Genomic DNA, 11,963 nt, shown 5'->3' on the forward strand with positions numbered 1-11,963 from the left:
ATCATACCATTATCAGCCATGAGTAGATCACTGAAATACCTAACAACTTGCTAATATCCTTCTTAGAGTCAAACCTAGTCCCATTCCTTGATATATAATTAATTCTGTTAGAGGCCCTATGTTTCATGGTGGATAGGTGAATTTTTTTTGTATTTCTATCTCTAGACACCAACCAAGTCGCTCTTGATCTTTTCTTCCAAAACTATTCTTCCTTTGAGATAATATTATGGTAACTAGACAATTCTCAGTTGCCAAATAACCCTCCTAATATCCTTCCCTTTGAATTTTATCATGGATTTACTTCAACTTCAATCGGATAGCCAATTTATTAAGGAAGATATGTTCGAATGATTCCTTATTCCAAATTCTAATTTTCCTTTTAACCTCCCCCATATTCTTAGCCACCTTGAACATTGTAGTGCCATTGACATTGATTTTCCACCACTGCTTCATATTATCATAAAGAGATGGATGAGAAAGCCACATCTTTTCGAATCTGAAGGGAAAGTTCTTATTCCCAGACAAAGAGTCAACAACAAAACTAATGGGATAGTGGTCAGAACCAATCCTAGAGAGAGCTGAGAGGGAGCATAAATAGTGGCACAACCAATCATTTGAAATAAAGGCATGGTCAAGTCTGACTTGAATGAGATCATCCCCAAATTTCTGGTTAGTCCAAGTGAAGGAGGTCCCTTTGAGATCCATATCAATCAAACCATGTTTGTTGATGAAATCCAACAAATCCATTTTGATGTCCAGCTGAATTTGAGATCTACCAAATTTCTTAGAGTCATTGATTTTCATATTGAAATCTCCCATAACTATCTAGGCTTCATTAGGATATTTTGATCTAAAATCTGCTAGAGATCTCCAAAAAAATTTCCTTGCTACTTTACTGTTTGGAGCATAAATATTAGAAAGGATCCAACTAAAATTATCTATAACATGGTGAAACCTAGTAGCAACATGATTAGAATCTTCCCACACTTGTGAACCACAAATGAAGCTAAGATTCCATAAAGTAGCAATCCCCCCTAAAGCTCTAATAGAGCTATTCTCATACACTCCATTAGAGGATAAAAACTTAAGTTTCTCAACTCTATCTTTAAGTATTTTTTGATTCTTGGACTAGAATAATATCAGGTTTATGATCCCTAACAAAGTTATACTAAATTTCTTGTTTGTGGGAGCTATTTAACCCTCGTATATTCCATGAGAAGATCTTCATTATTTACTGGGGATGAGAATCTTACATATCTTAGGGATTGTATGTTGAACCCCATCTGCAACTTCTTGGCAATTGTCCTGCTCTCTATGCCATCTTGAGGATTTTCTTCCCGTGTTGCCTCTTGGCTCCACATCAGCTCTGGTTCTATTTACGGTAGTCATCCTAAGTGCTAGCTTACTTTTTGCATTTTTCTTCTTAGTGATAGTGGTAAAAATGCTATCCTCTTCAAAGTTTGTTTCTTCTACACTCACATACTCTTTTCTATAATCATAAATTTTTTCTAATGAGTGACTTTCGGTACCTTTCTCAACCGCTATACTCTGGTTTTTATCCTCTTGAATGGGTTGAGAATCCCTAACCTAACTTTTCAATCCACCATCAAAAGTAGTAGATTTCACATGACTCACATAATCATTAGATTGAAGGGGAGAATTCTCCCTCTGAATATTGATAGATTCCTCTGAGGATGGATAGGGAGAGTCAGAGATCCCCTCTGAAAGATCCATCTCCAAATTAGCTTCCTTTTCAACAGGATAGGATCTAACATCTTTCGATTACACAACCACTCTAGAATCATCATTTTCTCTTACCTCCTGACTATTTGTTGATTTTGTAACTCCCCGTTGAACTTTATGGTCTGATTCCATACAAGGAACTTCTCCCTCCTGAGCAGCAGGGGGAACTTCCTCCAATCTTTCTCTGGGCCGATTCTGCTTTAGATTAATCTCTCCAGCAAGATCCTTTTTTTCCTTCCAAACATTGTTTATATTATTTTTTTACTTCATAGCCATATTGGGACAATTTTTAGCTCAGTGTCCCAATTTTTTACAATCGAAGCAGGCAAAGGGGAGGGAATCAAACTTGATCTTTTGATCCCAGTTCCCAAGTTTTGACATTATCTGAATCGATGAAGGAAGGTCGAAGCATTGGACAATACTTACATAGATCCTGAAAAAAAACAACCTTTTTCTTGTTGTCGTCATTTAATCTATGGATAATAACTCCCCGAATGAACTATTTATTCCTATAAAGACATCTTCATTCCAATATTCTAGAGGAAGTCCAGGGAGCCTAACCCATATTGGGACTGCTTCAAAAAAACTTTCTGCATCAACCCTATTTGGAGTCCACTTCTTGAGAGCCAGAGATGACTTACCGATAACCAAGAGGCCATGACACCGAATTGCAACAATGTCTTCTTCATAGGAGAAGTTAAAAGAAAAGAAACCCCTAGGTAGTTCCACTACCTCCACTTGACCCTTCAATTGACACTTCTTCTTAACAAACTCTCACACTATCTCAATACTAGGTCTTGGACCCATGAACTTTCTAACCACGGATAAGGCCATCAAAGAGATGTTGTGATCAACAATCTGATCCGAGATGGAGTTTGAAACACCACCAGATTTAGGATCTGATGTAACAATAACAGGGGGAAAATAAGTTTTACCATTTGGTTTAATTGCAAATAGTGAAACCCAAGGTAATTTGCCTCCCCTTTTTTTCCCACCTAAATTCAAATTTAAATTTTGGCACTTGCTTCCTTTTCCCGACACATCATTATTGGGTCCCAAAATCGTACTCTTTTGACCATTGTTACCAAGGGCCTTGGCATCACTCAAAATATCCTAAGAAGTTAGAATAGCATTATTAAGACTCAGAGTCTTACCTGGGTCCACCTGCAAAGAAGAGTCATGAGTCACCTTTGCAAGGCTCTCCTTTCTAGTACTTGTGATAGAGCCAACAAGGGAAGAGAGCCTATCATCTATCCTGGGTCATTTCTACCTTCACCATCACCCTTTGTCCCTCCCTTCTTCTGCAACGCACCACAATCGCCACTACCTATCTCCACCATCGATACCATCACTACTTGCTATTTCCTTAAGAAAACCCCCCTGTTATGCTAAAATTCGAATATGAAGTCCTTTCTTTCCTGAGTCTTAAGAAGAAATAACAGGATGCATTTATGACAAAGCTTCTCATATGTAACAAGGAATTAATTTTAGCAAGTGTAATAAAAGGTCAGATCATGTATTCTTGCTATTTTTTTTTAAATTTGCTAAAATTGGTGTTGTGTTGACATTAGGGTGAAATGAAAGTTGACTAAAAACCAACCTAAGTCAACATGACTACAAATTTTTTTTTCCATATTAATAATGACAATATCTTTTAAGCATAATTGATCCCCCACTAGCTTAAGGTAGACACAGGTGTCCACACATGTGGATGGGTAGAAGAACAAAATGCAATTACAAATATAACCATCAATGAATTGATAGAAGAGATGTAACAAAGAAGTATAATCATGAGAGGAATCAAAAAGTACTTACATGATCATATATAATATCGTGGCACACTTGTATGATTGTTAGCACGTGCGAAGCAAAAGTGTTGTGTTGTGAAATGTTCAAGAAATGATTGTGATGACAAAACTGAAAATGAAAGATAGGAAAGATGAGTGAAGTGGAGGTGACGTGGAATGAGATGGAGAAAAGAACTCCATGTGGACATGGAGTTTTTATATTATGGTGAATGTGTACTAATTCAAACTAATTGATGAGCCTAAATAATGGCTCTATTTTGATATATTTTTGTTATAATACTCCTGCCTAGGTCTTGTGATTAGATGATATTTGAATCAGGATACTATCCTAGTTTATACCTTTTAAGTGTTTTTGAAACTGATTTGACTTATACTTAAGGTTGTCATATAATGGTTTTTAAATGATTTATCTATGCAAATATCTAAAATCAATCTGAAGTATGGTTTAAATTATATCATGTTTTTGATTACGGAAAAAACAAGTTTTGAAGGGACCTCGAAACCCTTTACAAGAGATCCTTAAAAGATACGAGAATTAAGTAACAAGAAAATACAATCTGCAAAAAAAACAACATAGTTCTGGGAAAAAGCCAACATAAAATCCCAACAAAACCAACAACATGCAGCCAAAATAGAAAAAAGACAAATTACTTAATGTTTTTAAGGGCATTAGCCAATTATCCACTAATCCCTTGCATATCTTTGATATTATCCTTGAGCATTGGGATTTCCTTGGAAGAGGCCAATGCAACTTTTTTCATACTCGCCCTAGTCTTTTTGGCCGCACCACCAGGAGCACTATCCACGTTCCCTGCCTGAATAACATCCTCATCAACATCTAGGTCCACAACAGGTTTGGAAGTGCTGGAGCCATCAAGGTACTTGGAAATTTCCTCCATATTCCTGGTCACCGAATTAAGGATATCCAGAATTATAATCGAGAAGTTCTTCATGGTTGTCTCTCCTTCCTCCATCTTACTAATCTGAGCTTCCAACTTCTCCACTTTTTCCTTCATAACCTTTTTCCACTGCTCCTGGTTACTTTCATCTTTCTTTCCCTTCTCTTCCTATTGCTTATCATTTTTTTCTAGTTTATTGATTCTTTCATATACCCACCTATCAAAACCCATACGAGCCTCAGATTGGTTCTTGAGTTTATCCAGAATAATCCCATCTCTAGCTTTATCCTATTCCCTACTCGTTTTCTCCTTATCCTTGTTCTGCCCAGTTTCCATTTCCCTTTCCTCCTTATTAATCTGATTGTCCTTCTCCTCCATAGGCTAGCTATTAACATTACCAATACTCACGCTGTGGGTAGGGATATTTGATCAGAAACATCCTTTTCTCCTCCTTCCTCTTCCTCCACTTCCTCTTCTTTCCAGCTCTCCTCTCTGTTAGACTCATTGGTCTCCATCTCGGTTCCTTCTTTTCCCATGTCCTCAGAATCAACCTCCGTATCCTTTTGTTTATCCATGTCCTCTTGAATTTTCTGCACAGTTGATTTTTTCACCTTTTTACTCTGTATCAACTCATCCTTACTAGGCCCACATTCCTCAATTTTCCTGTTTCCTTTCCTCGGTGACATCGACAAACTTTTGTTTTCCTGAATAGCCAAAATCTTACAAGGCACATGAGAAGAGGGGTTCTTACTATGCTTGTTCAAAGACCGTGACAGAGACCTGAAAAGGTAATAGGGCAGATAAATCCTCTTCTCATGTCTAAAGTGATTTAGAAGCACAAAATGGTAGGTGTGGACCCTAGTGAAACAACCCTCCACAATAATACTCCATAATTGCATTAAGCACAGAACCCCAGATTTTTTTGATATTAGATTTTACCCCCCCTGAAGCTTTTCCTAATTTCTCTCTCTCCTTCTCTTTAAATTATATCATGTTAGAATTAGTATATACACATGTTTATTGTGCACGTTAACATCATGATGCAGGGTCGGCAAAGGAGAAGGAAAGACTAAGTGGTGGTTTAAAGAAGCACCAAGTATGTAGCCACAATGCAGACCCAGTCAAAGAGAAGAGGTATTAAGGGAGATCAAAGCCACTTGACCGGTTCTTTAGCAGAATGATTTATGGGACATTTATAACTATTCTTAGTGGAGCTTAGATCCATGAAGCAAGTCATGCTATATTTTCTTAGCTACAGGACAAATGTTGTTCTGTTTTCTTGCGCTGACTTCTTTTTTTTTTTTAATGAATCCTGTTCGCCTATTCCATAGGAATGTGGTTGATCAGTTAGAAATCTCTTATAAGTTTCCATATAAATAAAGGGGCCTCTCTCTCTCCTCTTGGAAATAGAAGAGAACAACAACAATATTTGTAATACTCAGTCTTCTGGTATTTATGTATTTTCACAATCAAAATGGAATAAAGAGATCAATGTGATTTTAAAAGCTTAACAATTGTAATATGAAAGTTATGGATATTCTCACTCAAGGGGGCCCACTTGGTGAGTAATCCTTCGTGTTTTCTAGTTAGTTTCCATTTTTTAGTAATAGTTGTTTCGACAATTGTCTATTTCTGTAGCCACTGAAAACAGTTACTGTGTCTATTCCTGCAGCCACAACAATAGAGTAGTTCCTATTCACTTGTCAGAACATTATCATTTAATAGTAGTTGTTTGAGTGATTTCTAGTTGTGAATTTGGATTAAGTATTATTTCATTGAGATTTTGCATGTTTATTTCAAATAATTTCTTTTCCTATAGTAATATAGAATGGTTGTGCTTTGAACTTGGTGGACACACAATACTGGCCCATTTTAAATTTATGTCCCTGGTTGATAAGTAAATGAGCCTTTGCTACAAGAAAGCTAGCTATTCAAGGATATCCAATCTCTGAATTGTGATTTATTACCTAGTTGCCATTCCAGTTGTGAGGACCAACATTTTTGGCGCCGTTGCCGGGGATGGTGCCAAACCAAGAACATGTTGTAACCATTAGTTTTAAGTTTTTTTTAGTTAGCTCTTTGAATTTCTTCATTAATATGCATGCATAAGAGGAGAAGAGATGCATTATGAAGATTTCTTCCCTCGCATTCCACTCAAGATATAAGATCAAATCAAGCACTTGAAGTAAACCCTTTTGCAGAAACTTATGTGCGAAATAGAGGTGTTTTTAATTTATCAGAAGGAGACCTAGACTTACTAAACGAACCCCCTGAGCAAAACATTTTACCTTTAGTCCTTTATTAGGGACCAATGGCAACAAATCCTCCACCTTTGCCTATAAACCCAACCTTTGAGTTTCCCATTCTTGACCATCATGATAATGCAAATTTGAAGAATATACTGATTTCTTCTCTTCCAAAATATCATGGTTTGGTAACAGAAGATCTAGAAATATTTTTGTTTCAATTTGACATCCTTTGTAGAAGTTATGATTATACCACTGACGCCCATAAACTTAAGTTATTCCCTGCTATCTAAAAGAAGCTACACTGAGATGGTTTATAGGAAGAGATGTAATCACTACCTGGGAGGAGATGAAGACAAACTTTTTGGATAAGTATAAAGACTATTGCAGGGGAATGGACTGACATAGTGACATAGTGATGATATCTTCAGGATGACACAAAAAGAAGATGAAAGCCTGGAAGATTATTTGGAGAGGTTTCTGTTTAGTGTCAGAAAATCCAAGCATAGCACTCTGAGTGAAGAATCCATGAAGTTGATCTTTGTAAGGGGAATTAATGAAGATTGTGTTGACTCATTAGACCTAATGGGAGGAGCATATATTACTCAAGTTCAATGGGATGACATTAGACAAATATGTCAAAAGTACTCCAGAGTTGCAACAAAGAAGGGAAGACACTATAGGCCTGGTTCTTCAATTGCAAAGGCATCTATAACAGTTTCAAGAATGGAAATAACTCATTTGTTAAAGGACTTTAAGGAGGATATTATTAATAATGTGGCTTCTTAGTTGGATACACTTCAAGAAAGAAAGAAGCATGAGGAGGGAGAGGATATGCTTGCTGAATTTTGTCCTCATTGACGACAAAATAAGGACTGTAAATGTAAACTACTAGCTAAAATTGATAGCCAACAACCTTCCCCAGATTTCAATCTTGTCCATGGAGATGATGAACAACTCTTTTATGTTGCATGGCCTCCAAGACAATGTATGCCACAAGATCCATTATCATTTTCTAATCCTTATATGAACTTCAATGCACAAAGTAATCAGTGGCAACCTCCATACTCCCAAAATTTTGGAAATTATACTCCTCAGTCTTGGAATAACTCTCAAAAACCTTGGCCAAATTATCATAGTCCTTCCTCTCAATGGAAGAAACCACAAGGGAATTGGTCACCTCCTCAAGGTAACTGGCAGCAATCACTGTAATGGAGGGGAGGACAACAATGGGCGAACCAATCATCAGGTTTCTGCAGCCACAACAATAGTCCCAATAGTCGACTTTAATGCCACCAGCTCATAATGCTACTCCACCCGAGCCAATCCAACTACCAACACAACCTATGCCAAATCCAAATAACAAACCCCAACAACAACAACAAGTTTTTTCAACTAATCCTAATAACTATCCTGCATATTCTCTCAATATAAGTGATATTCACTTATGATCAGGAACAACACTACCTACTCTATCTCCTCCAGTCATAACGGAATTACCATCTGAGGAGATTTCTTAGGGCACTACACCTGATCAACCTGGAAACCCTGAGCAGGTTCATCAGTCTGAGATTCCAGACACACATGTAAGAACTCCCCCATTTCCTCAAACATTGCAGGTAGAAGTGTCTAGGCAGTAGGATGATATAGCTTTTGATCTTATTGATTAGTTAAAACATATATGTGTAAAGATTTCAATGTTTCAAGCTATTAAGGATATTCCCATATATGGAAAAGATATTAAGGAGGCATGTTTGAAGAAACCTGGGAGAAAGGAAAAGGACCCAAAAATAGTGCATGTAGTAGGACAATTGGCTGATATTATGTTAGGAAAAATCGTTTATCCTAAATATTCCGACCCAGGTAGCCCTATTGTGAAGGTAGTTATTAATGGAACTCAAATTAAAAATGCCTTGATAGACTTAGGAGAAGTCATAAATGTGATGAATAAGGATGTCATGCAGCAACTCAACATTACTAGTCTTAGATAAACCCCAACGGTCATGCAGCTTGCTGATAACTCTATTGTCCAACCTGAAGGGATGGTTGAAGATATTGTTGTCACATTAGATTCTTGGGAATACTCAGCTGATTTTATAATACTCTCTCCTAAGGAAACATCGGGGGGATATCCAATTATTTTGGGAAGACCTTGGCTTGCTACAACTGATGCATACATAGGTTACAAATCAGGGGACATGAACATTTTAGATGGTATTACTACTAAAAATCTTGCACTCTATTCTCCAACACAACCACAACTTGATCAAGAGCAAGTAGTATGGCCAGATATAGGAGAAGAAGAAGAGGAAACTAATTTTGTTCAAACTAATGATGTTAACCAGGGAACCATTTATAGAACTTCAAGAGGATGATACGGTACTCTCTAACATTATAAGAAATCATTATGGAGCAGCTCAACAGTCATTGGGTATACCAACAAGTCCTTTGCATACTCTTCTTTTGTCTACAAGCTCTTTATATTCTCTTGTAGCCACAAACATATTTCATACATTATTACCACAAGAGATTCAAACCTCTTGTCTATCTAAAATATCTAATGTTGAGTCAGTCACTCAAATAGAGGTTGTCTCAGGAAGAAATCTGAATGTCAATAATCAATTAGCAACATATCAAAGATTGCCATTAATAGAATTACTGAAATCCCATCAACAAGCCTTCGCATGGGATTATCATGACATGAAGGGATTAAATCCTACATTGTGTACCCATAGGATTTATATCAGAGAAGATTGTAAACCAGTTAGACAACCTCAACGGAGGATTAATCCTGCCCTAAGGGAAATAGTTAAAGAGGAACTACGAAAGTTGCTTAATGTAGGATTCATTTACCCTATTTCAGACAGTCAATGGGTTTCTCCCCTAGTTATAGTTCCAAAGAAAGGAGGGAAATGAAAAGTTTGTGTGGACTATAGGGAGCTCAACACTACTACCAAAAAGGATCACTTCCTACTTCCATTCATAGATCAAGTGTTAGATTCTCTAGTAGGTAAGAAGTACTTTTAATTCTTGGATGGGTTTAGTGGTTATAATCAGATTAGAATAGCTCTGAAAGATCTGGAAAAGACCACCTTTAACTGCCCCTGGGGCACATATGCCTATTCAATTCTCCCTTTTGGTTTATGTAATGCTCCTGCAACCTTTCAAAGGGTTGTCCTCAGTATATTCTCAGATATATCCCACGATTGTTTGGAAATTTACATGGATGATTTTACTGCTTATGGGGCCACCTTTAAGGAAGAATTACAAAATCTTGCCAAAGTGTTGTAGCAGTGTGAGGACCACAATTTATCTCTAAATAGTGAAAAATGTTTTATGATGATGCAAGAAGGAATAGTGTTGGGGCATCGTATTTCTCAATCAGGTATTCAAGTAGATCCAGCCAAAATTGAGGTAATACTTGCTCTTCCTGCCCCTGCAAAACAAAAGGATGTAAGAAGTTTTTTAGGCCATGCAGGGTACTATAGGAGATTTATTAAGGACTTTAGTAAAATAGAAGGACCTCTGTATTCCCTATTAACAAAAGATATTAAGTTTGAATGGAGAGATATATGTGAAGAGGCATTTCTAAACTAAAAGGAGCCTTAACTCAGGCCCCTATGCTTAAAGGACCTCTGTTCCTTTTCACATTCATACAGATGCATATGATTTTGTAATAGGAGCAGTTTTGGGGCAGAAGCAAGGAGTTTTGGCAAATGCAATTTATTATATGAGTAAAAATTTGCAAGGACCAAAGCTAAATTATACTATCACTGAAAAGGAAATGTTAGCTGTCATCTATGCCCTCAATAAGTTTAGGCACTATATAATTGGTTATCAAATCTTTGTGCATATTGATCATGTAGCCATCAGGTACCTCATGAACAAAAGTTCCATTATAGGTAGGTTGGCAAGATGGTTGTTGTTAATGCAAGAATTTGACATTACTATCATAGATAAACTGGGTAAAGCAAATGTAGTGGCATATTTTTTAATCTAGAATTCAAACACCAGACAATCCTGAAGCCATTGATGATTCTTTTCTAGATGAGCATTTGTTTTCAATTAATTTGAATAGTCCATGGTATGCTGACATAGCTAACTACTTAGTAGCTAACAAGATACCTCCTCATTTCTCACTAAAATAAAAAAGAATGCTGGTAGAAAAGAGTTTCAACTTCTCATGGATAGTAGATTGTTTATTTTATATAGGACCAGATCAAGTTATGAGGCACTGTGTTAGAGAAGATGAGACATATAATATACTTCATGCCTGCCATGATGAGCCTTGTGGAGGTCACTTTGCTACCAAAAGAACAACTCTCAAGATATTGAATACAAGGTATTATTGGCCAACCTTGCACAAGGATGTAGTCAAATATTCTAGGAAATGTGACAGATGTCAGAAAATAGGAAAACTAACTCGGTCTGACGAAATGCCTTTACACCCACAGGTGGTTGTTACACCATTTGATAAATGGGGCTTAGAATTTGTTGGGCCAATTGATCCATCATCAAATGGTCAATCATACATTCTTGTTTGTACTGACTATGTCACAAAGTGGGTAGAGGTCAAAGAATTCAAGCATGCTAGGGATAATAAGGTAGCAGAAATTTAATATGAAGAGATCTTCACTCTGTATGGAGTTCCTAGAAAAATTGTAACAGATCAAGGGGCACAATTCACTTCGACTTTGATTACCATCCTGGTTAATGAATATAATGTAAGGCATAGAAAATCCACTCCCTATCATCCTCAGGCTAATGGACAAGCATAGATCACTAATAGGGACCTTGAATCAATATTGACCAAAACAGTAGCTCTTAACCGCAAGGATTGGTATAACAGGTTATTTGAAGTAGTATGGGCTTATAAAACCACTTGGAAAACCAAAATGGGGTTTACACCCTTTGAAATGGTATATGGGACAAAAGCAATGATGCTTGTGGAATTTGAGCTTAAAACCTTGAGAACGACCATTGCCTTGGATATGACTCTTTCTGCAGCACAAGAGGAAAGGCTCCTGTAGCTTAATGCCTTAGATGAGATAAGAAAGTCAACTCTGCAACACACCAAATCAGTTCAAAATTAGTGCATGAAGTGGCATGATCACTATATCAAAGATAAATCATTCAAGCTAGGTGATTGGGCCCTTCTCTATGATTCAAGGTATAAAGATAACTTGGGAAAATTATAGACATGATAGTTAGGACCTTATGAGATATTTGAAAAAATCTCTAATGGTGCCATCTGATTATCCACAATT

The sequence above is a fragment of the Cryptomeria japonica genome, chromosome 8, assembly GCF_030272615.1.
Source record: "Cryptomeria japonica chromosome 8, Sugi_1.0, whole genome shotgun sequence".
In the NCBI taxonomy this organism is placed as follows: Eukaryota; Viridiplantae; Streptophyta; class Pinopsida; order Cupressales; family Cupressaceae; genus Cryptomeria; species Cryptomeria japonica.